Raw genomic sequence first — 20,093 nt, forward strand, 5'->3', positions numbered from 1 at the left:
CCTCATCGTCGGGTAGAGCGAAGCCGCGCTGCTACCACCACTGCTCGCCAGAAGCGCTTTCAATGCTTCATGTTCTTTTGCCGGCACCGAGCAGAAAAGCTGACCTTCGGCGGCTTTCGTCAGGAATGTCGCTATTTTCAGCCTGCGTGACCGCCGTGGTTCGTGCTTCACTTGGCGGCGAGTTTGTTTGGCAAGTGCGGCCAAAATTTTGCTTGGCTCCAGGGGATACATGAAAAAAATAATAGCATGCATGTATTGGCTCCGTTGTCTCTGTAATACAAACAGATGCTCAAAATATAATCGATCGAGGACGGCTCAAGCAGAGACCTTATCTTCTATGAAAATTTGTTTAACTTTGTTTTTTTCTAGTGTAAGAAAGCCAATTTGGGCTGAACCAAGTGGTCTTCATTACCTCACTTGCTATGCCGTTGAGCATCTATTTATATCGCAAAAACAACGGAGCCGGCCCCGCCGCGGCGGCTCAGTGGTTATGGCGCTCGGCCACTGACACGAAAGACGCGGGTTCGATCCCGTCCGCGGCGGCCTAATTTCGATGGAGGCGAAATGCTAGAGGCCCGTGTAACGTGCGATGCCAGTGCACGTTAAAGAACCCCAGGTGGTCGAAATTTCCGGAGCCCTTCACTACGGCGTCACTCATAGCCTGAGTTGTTTTGGGACGCTAAACCCCAGTAAACAAACAAAGACAACGGAGCCAACATATGCATGCTATTCTTTTTTCCATAACGCACTTGCGAAGCCGATGCAGAAGCGTTTATACTCCACAGCGCACGAAACTCGCCGCCAAGTAAAGAGCGTACCACGGCTGTCACGCAAACTGAAAATGTTGCCTTTCTTGACGAAGCAGAAAGCGGACGCCGCCGAAGGCCAGCTTCTGTGTCCGATGCGCGCAAACAATAAACGCTTGCATGAAGCATTGAAGCGCCCCTGGCGAGCAGTGATGGTAGCGGCGCGGCTTCGCTCGTGCCGCCGATACAGCGAGCATCAGATCATTGAGATGGGTCAGCCCGATGTGCCGACGCACCCTCGCTGTCTACTGGGCATCTGCTGGTAGAGCGCGCTGGCATGCAGTTTTGGCCAGTTTGGCCACCGCCCGCGTCCTCCGTTTTACTTTTGGTGCGTGCGTTCCGCCGAACCGTATAGTCTGCTGGATATAGCTGTCGGCAGGGGATGCAGGCATAAACTGGAACACGCATCAGCTGGTGGAACGATTTTCTCGCGGAAGCGTGTGCACCGTCAATACCAGTTCATACCGTATACTTGTACGCCACAGCTTCACCGTAGAGAATGAAAGGCGCTAAAATCCGGCCTTTTGCGCTGGCGCTTCATTTACTGCAAGCATCACGACCCTCACTAGCCTTTTCCTTTAATGAGCCAAATGAGAGGTGATGGTGCCTGCATGTAGTACTTCTCAGCCCATCTGCCTTTACACTGCGCAGAAAACATGCTCTCGCATCGCGCTTCACATTATGACGACGTGCATGCACGTGTGTGTCTGCATGACCTAACATTCAGAAAAAAAAAAAAGACTGCAATTATTGAACGGCCGCAACCTGCACAAAGCGAATTAGGCAGCTGAATTCAGAATTAAACCGCTGCGCCGGCCGCCTATCAGCACAACAGCGTGAATGCCGTTGAGAGGCTGCGTTTCTGACCTTACTGCGTACAAAGGCCACACGTACAGTACGATCCATTGTTAAAGGGAACATGCGATGGGTTCCGCGCTTCGCGAAGCCCTGTTGCCTAGATGCGGCGAGAATGGGCGGCATCAGGCGGATACGCGGAAAGACCAGCCGCCATGCTTACTGTTCGTGCATCTTGTGCCGTTAATTCTCGTACGTTCTAGGCGGCAGCGCTTCGCGAAGCGTGGAAGCCACACGATCACATGTTCCCTTCAACAATGGACCGTACTGTACTCTGAGTGCACAGAATGTGAGGCGAAAAATTTAGCGCTCGTTTTTACGTCTACCCTTTATTCTCTCAGTCATCGCTTGTGCACTGTTTTAATATGAGATGCTTCGCATTCTTGGCTACGCCCACCACGCCACTTTCCTCGTAATTCGACGGTAATTACCCACTGACGGCGAAATAGCGCTCCTCGAGAAATCGCGTTGATACGTCACCAGTTGCAGCGGTACACGAATCCGTGCCTGGCGGCCGGCGCCACGTGTACTTCGCTGTTACGCAGCTTTCCGGCTTACAAAAGCTTTGTTTTCGGTAAAAATGACACATTTTCTATCACCTGACGCTAACCTATCAGTCCAGCCTGACTTGATATTTTCCTTTAATGCCCCTTTAACGTGAGGGCTAATGAAGAAGAAAACGATCGTGTCATAATGTCAGCCATTCGTGTTTCGCGTCGGTGTACTGCAAAGATTTCTCTATGCATGTCAAGTAGCAAATATGCGACCTTTAAGATGGCCGCATTCACGAGGACAGACGTCAAACCATCACTTCAACCAAACAGCGATAAATGTGGCGGGCGTAGTAGACAATGGCAGATTTTCTTGTTTGTATTATTGTAACTGTTTCGTCTTGCTAAGCCGCGCGTTGAACCATCGGCATTGTAAATTATTGTTTCTATGGGAGAGAAGTTCCGTCTCGAAAGAGCAAGTCACGCAAACGTTTGCTAAATTTGGTTGCGTCTCCTAAAATGACTGCGTAGTTGAGGACCGCGACTGAATATCTAAATTGACACTAATTGGCTTCGTTCATGCAATCACCGCTGCTCTTAGTTTTCGCCACCGAACCAGTTACAGTTCTCCGACCACTTCTGCCAACTTTCGGCCTGTCGTTTTTTTTGTTTTTTTTTTTAGCGCACCTGGGTCAACTGACGTCTCTTGTTTACATTGCAGACTGATAGTGTTGCAAAACTGGGCTAGTTTTTTTTTTTTTTTCTTAGTATCGCCTCGCATATTTACGCTTTTGAAGACGGGGAGATTAGGCGTAAAACAACACAGTACAAATCCAACATGCTTCTCGTCTTTCCTCTACCCTTTCTTTTCCAATCATGTGTGTTACACCACCCGCGGAGGGGCGTCGAACCACTTGGGAGACAAGCAAGCAAACCGCAACCCCCTTCCCCTTTCCGCCCGCTAATTTTTCCACAATCACTCATGCAGATTAAATGCCCACTAAAAAACAAAATAGTGTGCCGGTCTCTCTTTCTCTCTCTCTCTCTCTTGTCCGCCCCTTTCACCAAGCGCCCCTTTCTTTCCTTCCTTCCTTCAATCCTTCTTTCACGGGTTGTTTGAAGTGTTCACCGAGAGTGAGGCAGTTACTGCGCGTTTACTTCCACCCTAACCGACTTACTTCTGTTTAGCTTTTTCAGGCCCACCTTGACCACGTGTCCACGCGGGATTCTCAGTTCCATCTCAGTTTCATTCCCTAAAGCGTTCCATGTCCGTCCGATATGGGCGAAATTCCGATTGGCCAGCAGGCCACCTCAGCACCTTTCGCTAACGACGCACTACGACGGCGGCGGACAAGCGGTTTCTTAGAAATAAAAGCTCAAATACAGCTATCGCCGTGAAAATGTAACTAATGCATAAACACAATGCGTTGTTTTCGAGACACTGCGTTGAAAAGCTCAACAACGCCTCCTACGTCGAAGCTGGATTCTGAGCACCAAACGACACACGGGATTGAACCGACCATAAGACGCTTCAAGCGGTCACACATTCGCGTGCGCACTCATCAGGCTTGACAAACTGTACGCTGTTCCAAAACGCCTTACTGCGTGTCACCCTGAAGCCAGCGGCGCGAGAAATTCTCTACGTGCTTTGAGCGCCACGACCATAGTCCATCTCTCTCCATCTCAGAGCCCATAGGGCATACCCAGCCAATGTTACAACCGCTTTATAGTTCCGGTGTACTTACATACGAAATGCCTTGCGTGCGGAGAAAACGAAGGCGAGGCAACTGGTGTTTCAAAGAATTTACACTCTCTTTTGCTGGCAGCAATCCAAAAGCACCGACACAAAACACGTGTAGTAGGCAAGATAAAAACAGAGGTAGTTGCGTTCCACTTGTGTTTTGTTTCTGTGCGCTACAGAAATATGATGACGCCACACTACACCTCCCAACGGTCTGTGTTTTTGAAACCCAAACAGCAATGTTTTAATCAACTCTGTCTCCCAAGCATTCGAAAGGTGCATACCACCGCTTCCTTCTGCCTGTTTGTGCAACTTCAAGCTCCGTTGACTTTCCCCGAATGAAACAAAACCATGCATGGCATCTGCGCCTCGGGATAGTTGTCGTAGGCGGGTTCATTCGTGCGTGTGACAGCACTTGTAAAATGACTCCGGGTAGGACGACGCTACAGACGACGTACTGTGGAGCTCTTCGCTCTAAAAGCTCACAAGACCTTTCTGTATTTAAATCAATCAATCAAAGCAAGTTTATTTCTCGGCTTTTAAAGTCGAAAAAGGTGGCCGGAGAAAGAGCTGCTACACTGCAGCTTGACTGGGCTCCAGCCACCCATTAGCAAAGGAAACGAAAATACATTAGACAATAATAAAGCACTATACCAAACATAATAAAACAGGTATATATTAGAAATCAAACGCACTACTATAAGTAAGTGGGACTATAAGTAAGGCGACACTCGTTCTTTCACATTGCTCTCAGCACATAGTAAAACATACTGTAGCAGCAAAAGTAGAATAAAGCACATAGTAAGAAAAAAAAAGCATCAATGCACATGTTAGAGAAAAGGTGGTAGTATGATAGAAATACCGCACACAACACAATTATAAAATCTTGACCCACATACTTATACACAAAGAAGTGTTCTTTTCATTTTTATTATGTAAGCTAGTAAATCTATTATGTATTTTTTTTGTTAACACTGGAATGCCAAGAATAATTGTGTCATAGTTGTTTAATGTCGTTGGCGATGTATGCTGATTTCTCTGTCGGCCGTATTGTGTACGCGAGAAACGAGCATGAAAAAGTTATTTACAGTGAAAAGGATATATTGCAGGGTTGTGCTCAAGTTGGGCAATGTCGAGAAAGACATGTAATATGCCCTGAACCACTTTCTTATAACAACATAATGGTGTGTAAGTGTACAAGTTCTGAGCTCGTATGATTCGATAATTTTCAGAAAAAAAAGGCGCCGTATTTACAAATAGCATTTGATACCGCACGGAGAGCCTTTTTCTTTGCATTACAAATGAGTTTTTGTAGATTTATAGCTGTAGTATTACCCCAAACGAGTGCACAATAACACAGATTAAAGATGAATAGGGCATCATAAGTATTGTCCTAATTGTCCCTGGGAGAGAGATCAACTGATAAAAACCGTCTGCTCCATGGCGATACAGTCTCGTTTTTTCCCGCTGATTTATTGCGCTTTCGCGACTGGCGAAAACTGATACCTCTTAAAACCAATACCTGTGAATAGGGCTGAGTGTCCTTGGATTCATTCTTGAAAGCTTTCCCCCACTTTCTTTTAGCTTCCGTAGAAATTTCCGTCTTTCTTCTTTTCTGGTCAATAATTTGAACGTAGAGGTTCGCGGGCTCTTTCCCGTGTTTTGTTTTTTGTTTTGTTTTTTTACGGAATCAAAGCTTAGTGGTTTGTTTCTGCGGTAGTATCGTTTAGCACTTCTCATTCAATAATTGTGGCACCTTAATTAGTATGACCTGAAGTCGTGACTGTGAATGAAAGAATTTTAGCTGTAATTGTAAATAGTATTTCGTGGGATTTTTTTTTTCATAACGTGATAGAGTGACATGTACAGTCTTTGTCAAAAGTTTAGAGCCCAGGGGGTTTGCTTCTTAGCCTTGCAGTGGGACTCCTGTAGCATTCTGGGAAGTCCTACCCATTGCAGGAGGCAGAACCAGAATTCTCCTTACCCAGAGGGAATTTGGAGCGCTGGAGTTGCATCACGAACCACACAGTGAGGCTCAGAAGCAAACCCCCTGGGCTCCAAACTTTTGACAAAGGCTGTACTCGTGATCCTTAATGTCATAGTCTCGTGGTTTAGCTCCAACCGCATTTAAGTTACCACAGAACAGGAGCAGATTTGCTAGAAGTTTTCGCATGCCGGTTCGACGAAGGCCTAAAACAGAGAGGCAGCAGTATTGTAAAGAAGATGCGCATTTTCCTTGCCGCATTGCTGTCGCTCAGAGCGAGAGCCTGCCCGACCTGGCTGACTGCGGACAGTTTCCAACGGTGCTCCATCGACCTCAGCGTAACCAATTGAGCCTCCTGTTAGTTTTTTTTTTTTTTTTAATAAACAGTGCATCACCATGCCAAAGATTCCAGGCAGCTCTGCCTCAGTTGAGGAGCCGCACGAGGAAAAATTGCGCTCTCTCCTTGCCCCCCCCCCCCCCCCCCGCCCTTTTTTTTCATTTTTTTCTCTCTACATTTGTGACTAATGCTTCCTCCTACGAATGACATTACATTTCAGGTCAGGAAGAATCCTCCGCGAGGCAGCCATCATACACACTGCTGGCTGGTAAATAAGGTTGCTTGCCACTCAAGAGCGGTACTGAGCCCGCCGACGAGCGAATTTTCCGGAAATAAACTTGGTGCCATTTTTGCGCGTTTTCTCGAATGCTGCTCACGCTTCAGCCGGTGGTATTTTGCTACGCTGGTCCGCAACCGCGCAGCGTGCGTCGTGATTAAGGAAGAGCAGTCACGAACACGGCTTGAAATAAAGCTTGAGGAAAAGACGGACAACTTATCGAGACGAAGAATGGATTTTTAGGTGGAATGGCTAGCTGCAGTTTCGTGAAACCAACCGGTTTGGATCTCAATGCGACATGCGAGTCTTCCATAAGCTATGGAGTCTAGTAAAAGAACTTGAAGAGACGCTTAAGCTCCGCCCTAAGGGTGTGACGCGATGACGTCAATTGGTCCCTGCAGCGGCCTGGGGTCCTGTTTGCGTATCACAGCGCAAGACACGGTTACTGTTCTTTCTTTCACCGGTGGGAGCTTGCTCACAATCCGGTGGGTAGGCCTCCGCAAAAGAGGATGCCCGCCTGTACCAGAGCAAAAGGTTTGTGACTCTCGAACACCTGAACATGTGTACCGAGAACACTTGGCGGCGCACACTGACGGTTCTCTGAAGAAAACTGAGCTGTCGTGTCCTGCAGGGTTTGTGATGCCTGGTGTTCGTATGTCGTGGGCGGGCTGGCTTCACAGCTTGCTATCTTTCACTGTGGCTGAACATTGCCTGAGTTGACCTCTACCTCCCCATCATGTGGTACTCTTGATTGAACCAAGTCTGCACTGCAGGGCGCCTGCAACGCGGGCCTGTCCGGCACTGAACTGTACATTACGCGTAATAAGCAATTCAATACTTCTAATAAAATGAATTTTCTGCGGATTTTGTAATGCATTGATTTGTAATGCAGTGTTCTTAAGGTGTAACGTTCTCAGTAATCAAATTTATTTTTTTCACTAATTAATTTCTTGCAATCTGTTACTTCTTTTCCAAAAACAAGTAGTAACTAATGGTGCAACTTCGAGAACCTAAACTGAAGCCGCAGGTATACTGCTGTAGCGTGGAATTCCCTCGTGTTAGAGAGACAACGGCCAAGCTGCAGAAAAGCTGCGCGCGCGGCGATGCCTGGTACAACGTAATTTCATGTTTAGTGAGCTTGGGCTAAGCGCTTGGGCGCTAAGCGCTGCGCTTTAGTTCAAGATAGTGCGCAGGGTGTTCGTATGCTAAAGAAACGCCCTTTCCTCCGGCGTTTACACCGAGATATCTTTCAGTTTTGCTACTTCTGTATTCACAAAGGCTGGAAAAAATGCCGAACGAAACTTCAAAAACCAGCTGGACGGGAAATTACCAACATAAGTACTGCAACAGACTATAGATAAAGCAAGCCGCACCAGCCCATTCTCGACCATGTGTATTTGCGCTATGCTAATAAAATATGGTTGAAAATAACGTAAAAGTAATCGATTTATTCTGTGTAATTGTTCAGTTACTTTTCTTTGACTGTAACTGGCCATTGAAATCAGTCGCATTTTCGACAAAGTAATTGTAACTGTAATCGTTTACTTTTTTCTGTAACATGTACAAGACTGGTCCTGCAGCACTGGCATGGAGTAAATGATCTCTAATCTGGCTGAAGACATTTTAGCCTACCGAATTCACCATGTGCCGCCGCGGTGGCTCAGTGGTTATGGCGCTCGGCTGCTGACACGAAAAACACGGGTTCGATCATTGCGGCGGCGGTCGAATTTCTTTGGAGGCGAAATTCTAGAGGCCCGTGTACTGTGCGATGTCGGTGCACGTTAAAGAACCCCAGGTGGTTGAAATTTCCGGAGCCCTTCATTACGGCGTCCCTCATAACCTGAGTCGCTTTGGGACGTTAAACCCCATGAACACCATTTCACCGTGTGTTGGCACTGGATCCCCTCACACACCGGAATCGCCAGTAACACACCTATGCGCGCTGACTCGCGCAAGATCGCGTCAATGGCCACTCTGAAAAACGCAGTATTTCCACATCAGCAACCCTCCTAATCGCTTCGGGCACCCTCACACCATCACTCGTACTACGAGATGGCCACCAAGGAAGAAAAAATGTAAGAGACAGTTAAGGCGAGTGAGATAGCGACAACGATGAATGCGTAGCATTAAAGCTTGAAGACCACTCGACCTGCATGCGCTCTTCTCCTCCTTCGTCATGGCTTCTCGCTGCATGTGCCTGTGGAGCCGTCGATGCTCCATATGCAGCGGCATACTTCCATGGTCGGCTCTTCGCTTGGGGGGATTGGCCACTACGGTAGACGCACGCCGACGCATGCAGCGCATTGTCTCTGTCACTACCACCCCGTAGCTTGAAGCGCGAATATTAGTTTGGTAGTAGTATTAGTAGATAAAGAAGACGATGTGCGATGCACAGCGCGAGAGTAGGGCCAGCGAAACTGATCTGTTCGCGCCGCCGCGGGTTCGAATCCATGTCGCGGCAATAATGAAACGAAAGCTTCACTAGGCTCGTCAACACCGCTTCGCGTGAGCCGGAGGCCAGATTTGCCACTTCTGCGCATGCGCGAAACCGAGCGACGTCACGTGCAGCGAAGGTGGCCGCCGACTCCGTAATAAAAAAAGAATAAAAATAAGCACAGAAACAAGAATAAAAAAAGACATGAAAAAATAAAATATCAGAAATAAAAAAAATAAACGACGAACAGTGCGCCAGGTAACTCTCATATCTCGGTAGACACCCGAACCGCGCCGTAAGGGAAGTAAAATGAAAATAAAATTGGTTTTAAGGAAAGGAAACGACGCCTGTCTCTCTCATATTTCGGTGGATACCCGAACCACGCCGTAAGGGTCTTAAGGAAAATGAAATGAAATGAAAATTGGTTTTAAGGAAATGAAATGCCTGTCTCTCACATCTTGGTGTACACTGGAAAGGAATGGACACCACAGTACATGTCTCTACAGCAACCTTCTAAGACAGCACCGTATTCACTACACGCGCGTCTCCTCCTCCGCCTCCGTACAGGCAGTTTGTGGACGGCCGAAAGCCTCCACCGTTATCGTGGTGCTCCCAGTGCATCGTGCACGAACTGCGACAGCCATGACGTCAAACCAAGCGTAACTGAACCTTTTCGCTTGTGTATCCAATCTTAAACACAGCTAAGCCACTGACAATTTTTTTATTTATTGGTGGTTTGCCCACGGTCACCCTCAAGGTCAAGCATCGCACAAACAGGAGCCGGTTTGACCTCGTGTAGTAGTGCTTGCGCATTAAAATCCGTCTCCCATGTTGCTCGAGCACAAGTGCGGTTGCACAAGCCTTTACGTGCCCTGTCACCTCAGCGCATGAATGGCGACAGTATTTCTTACTAATGCATTCATGCCTTCATGACGACCGCCAAACATGAGAAACCATGGCGTTGGAAGTTTGGTTATAGTCAGCATCATTTGGGCGAGAGATACCGAACTAAATGGAGTATGGCTTAACTCAGCTGCTCCTAAGCTTTCAGAGGGCCTTCTTTACCAATGGAGGGAGGCCGAGCCTTTTTCCAAGTACGAGGCATAGGGGGGTAACTGCCTGCATGAATACTGTGAGGACAACACGGGCAGCATCTCAAATGGACGCTGAGGAGGACTTAGAGTGGGCAACGATCGAATGAGTACCGCCTTCTAATGACAAAACAGCAGCATTCACTGAAACCGAAACCCTTATCTGCATAAAAGAGCTAAGAAGTAAAAAAGTAACATCAGGTTACATTACTGGCTGCAGAGAACATAAAACAAGGCCGCCGCGGTGGCTTAGTGGTTATGGTGCTCGGCTGCTGACCCGAAAGACGCGGGTTCGATCCTGGCCGCGGCGGCTGGAATTTCTGTGGAGGAGAAATTCTAGAGGCCCGTGTACTGTGCGATGTCAGTGCACGTTAAAGAACCCCAAGTGGTCGAAATTATCCGGAGCCCTCCACTACGGCGTCTCTCATAGCCTTAGTCGCTTTGGGACGTTAAACCCCATAAAACCAAACCATAGAACAAGGTATTACATGCCTGAACCTAATGGAAACTTTTTGCATCGCTAGCACTAATGCATGTTTACCGCAGAAGAAAAATTAAGATAACGACCAAACGAGGAAAGTTAAACGGAGCAAACTTGCGACATTCTCCATCGTCTCCAATGTTACTAGACTGAATTGAAGTGACAAGAAAAAACACCCAAACCTCAATTGAAAATTTATCACCAATCAAAGCCTCTCTTTCTGCCCAACAAATGACAGTCACGAAAGGTCAAGTAATCAGATTTGAATGAGAACGAAATCCTGGTGGGGTTGTGCTAAGCTTCCCATCGATAGCACCAATGCTGCGTCGTTGAACTACGATAGCCCGCGCAAAGTTGGTGTGCCGCGATATACAACGTGTTTCAGGAAAGCCCGCCACTAATTTTTAAATATAGGTTTTCCAGGTAAAGACAAGCTTTCTGCAGTAACATCACCGTCGGCGGACGTCAGAAAACAGGCGAATCATCTTAACTAGTCAAGTGATTAACTAAATCCCAATAGTTAATTTTTAAACTAATACCGATAGGCACCTTATTGCAATTAGAGACCGGGAGCCAGCCATTAGCAATAGTCATATCAGTTTTTAAGCATTCAAAAACGCTATTACCGTCGCCGTTTCGCTTTTTTTGCACCGTTGTACAGATGTGTGCCGCTCTTCTAGCGAGTTAGGCCCGTAATGCCCGATGTATCACGTTCGTTAAAGGGAAACTGCATAGGTTTTAGAAATGAACGAGCTTAAGAGGGTCGAATGTGTGAAACTTGCAGGTAAAGCATGCGAAGTCTCTTTGGGCTAGCACTTGAAATAGTGAAGTAATCACCGATTAAAATCCGGACGCCCTTCAAGCTTCTCCTCAGCGCACAACGCCAAGTGGGGGGCGCACGATGACGTCATCGAAGGTATCGGTACATTTCCAACGCTGAAACGCCTGCTTTGAAGGAAAAAAGCAGCGACACCGAAGGCAAACCCTGCCGAGAGTTTTTTGGCAGCGTCTAACGAGTCAGAGCAGGGTGTGGCGGACGGCAGCGCTAATTTGAAATCATACCTTCCATGACGTCACGCTGAATTTCCCTGCACTCCTGAGGTGCGTTGAGGAGAAGCGCAAAATTTAATCGACGATTGCGTCACTATTTTAAACGCTAGTGGAAAAACACTTGGCATGTTTTACCCACAGCCTATACAGATTTGAATCCTTGAATATCGCGAAATTCTCAAAAAAGTGCTGCAGTTGCCCTTTAAAGACTTCAGAGGTGCCAATAGCTTTCTTTTTAAGTCGCAAAAAAAAGGAACCGCTTTTCCCAACACATTTCTGAATTCAAAATTTCTGCTGCAAGTGATCCTGAAAACTGCCAAAGATATAGCTATGCTAAAAGAGCCTAATATTTCGACACGCAGACTGCTGCTACAACAGCAATCGTTAGAATGGTTCAGAACTTTGATAGTCATGTGCCTGAGTAGTTTCATCGTTGTTAAACGTTCAGAAGTTAGCCTGATATTTAATTTAACTAAACCGCAAAAGTACTTTCTCTCAATAAGTCTGCAAGTCTTGTTTGATATGTCTGCAGAGTAGAGACGAGAAATGAAAAATCCTGCTATTTCGTAACTTTCATACGACGTTGGCATTGACTGGGCGTAACAGGGTTAAGCATTTGCGCATTTCATCATGCCTGCATATTTCGCACGGATCTCACGCGAAAAAAAAAAAAAAAGGCTATAGCCCCGCGGCTGCACATAGAGGCAAAAGAAGCCGCGCGGTAATGGCGTCGATATCGAATGCTCGCGGTTGGGAAAGCGGCCGGACGTCGCGTCCCACTGTTTTCTTCATGCCCGTCGTTTGTCGTCGCCGGACCGCGTTGGCGTGAACTATATATATATTCGCGTGAGAGGCACGCCAGCGAAAAGCGAGCATAGGGGCTTCAGATACGCACTTGCGCAACTGATAACACTGTGCACTTCGGTTAAGTGTTGGCGCGTAATACGTTCACGCAAGTGCTTCCATAATAAGAAGAAAGTGCGACCGCTTTCAGTCGGCCTTCACGCGGTAACATCCTCCGAAGTGCACAGCTTGCTTTCGCAACACACCCATGCGGTTTGTAATATTCCCACTAGGTTGCCCACAGCCCGGCCAACTCGAGCATTCGCTTAGAAAGCGTGGCGCCAAGCTCTAGGTCGCAAAATACGGTGGGACCGCGCTATCTCATGGCGTGTTGAAACGTTTAACCCTCGTAGACTAATGCGAGACTTTTTAAATGATGAACCGCACCACATAAAAAAAGCTAAACCTTATCTTTAACAGTGTTACCTTAGCAAGAGTATATTTTTGTCGGTCGCGGCTCAAAAATAGCGTAGTGCGGGACAAAGTCATAATACCGATGGTAGCAAGCCAACACAAGAAATTCGTACCATTATCATTACCTGGTATGTTGGAATATACTACCTGATATATATCATACCTCCTGTATATATCGTAATTCTGCAAGTGTCACTGCACGCGCACTAAGCAAGGACTGCGCTCTAATCAATCCAGCTCGCGTATGCTGATAACTACATCATCGGATGTGCGCGCACCACGCCAGCTGCTACCCGCGAGCTCATGATGTTCGAGCTCGCTATTTTATTTGAGACTGAAGGGCCTTCCAAAATGAAACATATACATCTTTAATTTTGTAGCTGGCTGTTCTTTCACGCACTGCAGCGCAACGGAAAACACATGCGCACACATATTTTTACCTATCCGATATTTAACAGTTTATTAACGTCACCTTTTTTCTAGTCACTTGCAATGATTTTATAATTAATCGTTGTAACCAGCCAAACATACTATGTGATGCGACAAATCTGCGATAGCAGTATAGGTTCGACATTTCGCATTTATGTTTTGGTTTTTAAAATTACCGCACCGCCGTCCGATTCCGTTTTTGATTTGATTTCGCCGTCACTAGTCGGTTGAGGCTTCTGGAGGGCGGAGCTGGGTGACGGGTGAAGGCCATCTGGACGTGGGATACGGGTGGAGGGTAGGCGTTGAAAGGCTTCCTTCGCCGCACTTTGGGTTTGGGGGGAACGCATCAAAGCACTTCAGCTGGAGGACTAGCTGACAGGGCATTCCATTTCGTTAGGGGTGTGCGAATATTCGAAATTTTCGAATATAATGCGAATATTATATTTTTAGTATTCGTATTCGATTCGAAATCCAAGTATTCGTGTTGTTCGAATATTCGACACGACGCGAATATTCGTATCTAGCGGATTATTCTATTGCGAGCACCGGCGTTCATTTCGGTCCGCAAGTCCTATCGACAGAGACATAACAACATTGCGGCGCCCAGAGCAATGCGTAACGTAGGGCCATGCAGTAGCTGACTACGCTGGTGAGCTTTTTTGTGGCTATACCTGCGAAGCTGGTATAGTCAGAGCTGTGCACGAAATACCTCGCTATACGTGCCAGTTCAGTGCCAATTGAAAGGGCATTTTCTGTGGCTGGAGAAGTCGTTTCAGCTAAAAGGCAACTACTTCTTCCTGACCGTGTGGAGCAGCCGGTTTTCCTTCACGACAACCTTTTATGTTCATCCTAGCAACGCGCTTTTGTGCTTATGGCAAGCTAGCCTTGATCAATGAGGTTTACTAGTCATCTTCTCTGATATTTCCACTCTTCTAAGAAGAATGTTCGAGACTTTGATACTTTTTGTGCAGCCACACACACCTTTTGTGCTCATTTCATCACTGATAGTTGAACCGTGATGTTCTTGGGTGCTCAAATAAATGTTTTGTAGTGGTTAAATGCGTCTGTCCTTGATTATTCGATATTCGGAGCCAAGTATTTGTATTCGATTCGTATTCGAAAAATTTGATATTCGCACACCCCTACATTTCGTTCGTCCCATCTATGCACCAGTACAGACTGTGTGCGATGGCTCAGTGGTTATGGCGTTCTGCTGTGAACTCGAGTCCGCGAGTTCAATCGCGACCACGGAGGTCGATTCTCAGTGGATGCAGGGTGGAAAAATCATCATTACTGGCCATCAAGTACAGATATTCCGGTGCGCGGCAAGAACTTCGTTTTGTCTAAATCATTATGCAGCCTTTAACTGCACAGTGATTCAGAAGCTGCGAATCATGTTAACTATTAAAGCGATTAACTAAATTCTAATAGTTAAGTTTCTAACTATTGCGCACAGGCACCTGATTGCAATTAGAGATTTGTAGCTGGGAGTAAGTAAGAGCTACATCAGTTTTTAGAATTTAGAAAACGTAATTACCCTCGTCGCTGTGGCTCAATTAATTTGTGCCATTTCTGAGGTCATTCGAAAATCGCGTGCTTGCTGGAGGACGCAAACCGGGGTGAATCAAAGCGTGACACTTCGTGACGCACGTACCACGCGACAATCTCAACCCCGCCCGTGATTTCGACCATAATCTCACGACACGTTTTGGTAAGTGATATCGTTTACAGCTACACGATATGGGTAATAGTTTCTTTTTTTAGATTTCTTATGCAATGTACCGATTCCTGTCTTTTTGCGAACTCATATCTCTATCGCGCAATATAAAAAAAACATTTTCGACGCGAAAAATTCCGGGAACAGACGAACGGTAAAAAAATTGCAAAAAATCTAATACATTCCAAGAGACCCAGAAGTTTGGCGTCGCCGTGCCCTCTCAGAACATTCGTTTTTTTTTTCCTCCATTCACGATGGTGCACCTGAAAAGCACAAAGAGATATCGTTTAAGTCGCGCGTCCCCCGTTACCCTCCGTTCACGACCGCTTTGGGAGGCGCTTCTTTTTTTTTTATTCGCACGCAATGCGCACACACACACGTACATTAATATATATATATATATATATATATATATATATATATATATATATTCTCGCTCTGCTGTAGTTGACTAAGGAAGACAGTGAGACAGCGTTTTGGTGGATCCCGTTCATTCAGCACGAAAAAAAAAAGCGCCTCGGCCAAAATATTTTTTCTGCTTTATTATTCTAGTTGCTCCCTCACAGGGCCAAGGAAGCAGGCCCTCCGCAAAAAAATAATAAGACCGCGTGGGGAAGAGCACGGTACATGACGCCGGCTGGGCAGGCGTCTGCGTGGGAGAGAGAGAGGCGGGCTCAGCGAAAAACAATCTCTGGGCGGGCATTTTTCGCCCCGAAAGCCACCGCCGCGGCGCGGGACTCAGCACTCGTCGTTCGCCTCCTCAGGTTTTCATTTCCTCCTCCCCGCCACTCTCACTCTCTGCTTTTCATCCAAGGCAGAGGTAAACAGCGAGAACGACGACGACTCGCTCGAGTGTTTAGGCAAAAAAGGAAGAAATAGGCGTGGGAGAGGAGGGGAAAGAATAGGGATGAGGGGAGGGGGCCGGGTGAAAGGGCGGAAAAGCGGCGCGGCGTCATTTTTCATGGCTCACGGCCTCTCGAGCAGAACGCCGCGACAGCCCGTGCGACACGGAAGACGTGACAAGAGCAGCCGACCGTGGCAGGCTCGGCGCGAACGTCGGTAGAACGCGCGACACAGCCGCCGCCGTGCTTTGCTTCGCTTCAAAACGTCATTTTACGCGCCACCGGTCCAAGGAGAAGACAGAAGACGCCGGCAATGTAGCGTGCAGGCGTTGCCACCGTCTCCAGGCGCGTTTCAGCTCCACGGGCTTCCCTCTCGCGCTCGCATTGGTTTCGCCAGCGGAATGACGGCGGTGTCGGCACCGCTGGCGAGCGCGCACTACCCACACGCGCGCGCGACGGGTGAGCGGAGTGCCGAGGACGCGCCGCGGAGTTGCGACGCGCGACTTGCGGAGCGTGCTGGGCGCTCAGCGACGTCGCGCGCGCGGCGCCATTTGAATGCCAGCGCCGGCCGATGACAGGCGTTGGCCCAGTTTTCTGAAGCGTGCCTCGGAGACGGGCTGGCTTGCGCGGCCGTCGTATCCAAAGTACGCGCAGTCACTCCGATCTGGTTTGAGCTATCACGCCGCCTCAGCTTGATGGCCGGGAAAGACAAGCAGCCCAGGGGACGGAATCCGCGCTGGAAAGTTTTGGCCACCAACAGCAAAGAGCCGCGCGAGCATTTTCGGCGCATCGTAATGCACGAGTAATGGATCCACCGCCGCTGTGCATCCTATCATGCAGAAATACGCGAGATATGTATACTGTAAGGTGCTTCAACCATGCTGGAACTAAAAGCTGCCTGTTCACCAGTTTTACGCAGATGTGCAGTTGCATAGACGAGAATGACGGTGCGATTTCGCATGAGGAATCACCGATAGCCCTTAAACGAGTGCAATATAAAACAGCACGTACGGTGCGGGATCGTACGTGAACCAATTTCGGCCATCATTGCAGCTTTCGCGGGGCTCTGCGAGCCGTGAGGCCGCTGCGGAACCGTGATACCACTCGCAACCTGCGACGCCCCATCGTATCGTTAGCGACCGCACCCTGCGGCAACGTTGAGAGCTTTACGCTCGAGTGGGAATGCAATCACTCCCATCGGCCTCTGCGGCCGCGGAGGTGCCGGCAGCCCCTATGGTGCAGCACACTGAACAATTTACTTCTTAAACCTGCACACGATAAGGGAAGGGTGCGTGTTCAAAAATTTCTCACGAGGTCACGCAGCTGACATACGCGTCTGATGGGACATGTAAACGCCAGTTCGTATCACACGGAATTGTAATATCTTGTCACAGAGCAAAGTGACGCCGTCACCTTCGTTCACACCAGAACTTTGTTCTAGACGTCGGCTTGTCGCAATCGCTTGACAACAGCGATCATAACATATACATCTTTCCTTCAGCGCCTGTTGAACTGTTGAAATCGCCTTTTCTCTTGCTGCTGCTGCAACTGTCAGCCGGTTTCAAGCACGACGTCTGCGTTTGTGCCCGCGACCTTCCAGAAAGCGTCTATACTCCGTCTCGCAAGCTGCTTGCAGCACTAGCTGTTGAACGTATATAAGGGCACCCTTTAGCCAATCAGAACGGAGCACACTACATAACTGTGTCCCTACTAGTCAAAAGCCCCCTTGAATTTTATAGGTGGCTCCACCTATGTGAAAAAAGGTGTACTAGTATTTAACTTTGTTATTTCTGTGGTAGGTGGCGCGTGGTGTCTGTTTTTTTTGTTTGTTTCTGGATGGGCCAAAGCCCGTTCCAAAGGAACAGCACAAACTTTTTTTTCTTTTTGTCGCCATCAGTTCGTATCAGTTCTTTTGTTGTCACTTCAGAGCTGTTCACAATGTTTCTGCCACGTATAATACATTTTTTTTTTTTTCATTGTAACCTCTGCCCAAGGAAGCTGGGTCGAATACAGGTCGGGGAAGCCATATGTCGATGGAGGCGAAATGCAAAACAAGCCAGTGTGCTGTGCGATTGCGAGCGTACTAGCAGTCAAAATTAATCCGGAGCTCTCCACTACGGCGTCTGCCAAAGCTCATCGGAGACGTTCTCGTTCGCATTTTCTTTTCTCTCACTGCGACAGTAACGAATGATCCGGAATTGGACGCACATAAGTAATGAATCACGTTATGCCATTAGAAGGGTTCACATCTCATCGTCCTCATCGAAACTCAGATAACCACTGTTCGTTGTTATATCCTCCCGGTTGATTAGAACAGCAGGACCGTAGTCAACAACATCGTCGATGATATGGTCCAGTTTTCTCATCACATCTTCCTCTTTGAGAACATGCACCACATTTCTCTTCCACTTGTCAGCAGTCATTTGCATGACGCCTTGCCAAGCCAGAGGTTCCACGTCTTGGAGCGTAAACGTCTTATCTGCACTTGCCACGAAGCCCTTGACTCGCTCCAACCAGCTTTATAGGAAGTAGTTGGCAATGGTAGGGTGACAGGCGCACAAAAAGCAGGGTTGCCAGATGGCTGCGACCTCAGATAGCCAAATTGGCCTCCGTAGTAGCCCAAACGTAGCCAAAAGCGAAATTTTTGTGTAGCCCAAAAGTAGCCAAAAATATTGGTTTTTGTGACGACATTTCTTAAGCATATTAAATTAATTTTCGGCAGCAATATTTACGTATTAGATTTCTTTCCCGCACATGATGTCTGAGGGGGTGCGCACGGCGTGTTCTTTACGTTGTTACGTTTCGCACCCGTCATGCACGCTAACCAGTGCGGCTAACCAGGTGCGCTAACCAGGTCCTAAAGATGGGGCCGCAGTTCCACTTTGCAGGCGCGGCAGTAGGCCATATCACCTGAGGCGGGTGATGACAACGATTCTGCACGCGGAAAAGAACGGCGGCGCTATATAACGGAATCGCAGCTCTAGTTTAGGAATATTTCACCTTTTAAATGTTCGCGCGTAGATTAGACACATCGGCAGTGAAAATAACTTACTGTATACTTACGTAGCCTCACATTTAAATTTTATGCTTTAAGAGAAAGGGTCTCACTGAGAGCGTCACCTCAAAGCATCTAGCATGCGCCTTCTTGAAGCTATATTCTACGATATGCATGAGCTCAGAATAAATCAAGGATATATGTCATTAGATGATAATCTATGTCGATTTTATCTTCAGTCTAACAGCACATTCAGAATAATGAGAAAAACATATTACCCATTCTGGCTCCTTTTTTCATTTCTTTTTGTAGTTCCGGATGTACATCGCCCACTTGCCCATTCTGAAAGTTCTCGTAGCGACGGATCTAATGCCATGTCATGCCACTAACTTCTGCCGCCTTCGTTAGTTACAGTGGGTTCCGCGCCGCGCCGAAGGATGGCTCCATGGCTCCGCTTGAGTGCACGCAGATTACGCAACGGACACGGCGCTCTCGCGCCGCTCGCAATGAACCTCGAGGGCTGCACGTGTGCCGCTTGAGTCTGCAGAAAAACCGTAGGCTCTTGCGAGTGGCGCACTTGCTGTGTACACCACAAAAAATATTAGGGAACAGAAAATGAAGTTATTAATGCATAAGCATTACTTGACTCATGCGTATCTTGTGCAGAATCTGTCCGCAGTACCAGATTAAACAATACAAGAAAAGGACATGCCTGGCGGTGGGTTTCCAACCAGCCACCTACCGCAGCCGAAGCGATGTTCAGTGGCGAGCGAGCGCGGGTGGCGTTAGTTCGCGGATTAAGTGGAATCTGTATAGGCCCTGAAGTGTTTCCGGGGGGGCAATATTCACTTAGTGTCCACTCTTTATAAAAGAAATCAAAAGGCCATGATCCTTGACCACCTGAAACACATAAGTTTTCTCGAGCACATTATAACTACTTTAACTTTTTTTTTCACGCATGAAAAGGATATAGCCCAAAAGTAGCCACATAGCCAAAACGAAATTTCTGACGCCAACTCGGACAAAAAGTAGCCCAATTTGGCTATTAATAGCCCAATCTGGCAACCCTGACAAAAAGGTGACCATAAACTTCAGCGACACAGTCTACACGGTATCGGTCCACGCCGTTGTTTACGCTGCCGTCAAGCTTCATGAGCTCCGCCTTCACCGTGTCGCTGCTCCACGCTACACCTTTTCCGGACAACCAAGCCTATATGTCCTTTTTGAGGCTACTCATGCGCGGCACTTTATCCTCCTTCACAGAATGATATGGCGCGTTATTTATGACTATAACACTGCCAGGTGG

This window comes from Amblyomma mixtum, chromosome 3, assembly GCF_055824585.1.
Source record: "Amblyomma mixtum isolate Tamu chromosome 3, ASM5582458v1, whole genome shotgun sequence".
Classification (NCBI taxonomy): Eukaryota; Metazoa; Arthropoda; class Arachnida; order Ixodida; family Ixodidae; genus Amblyomma; species Amblyomma mixtum.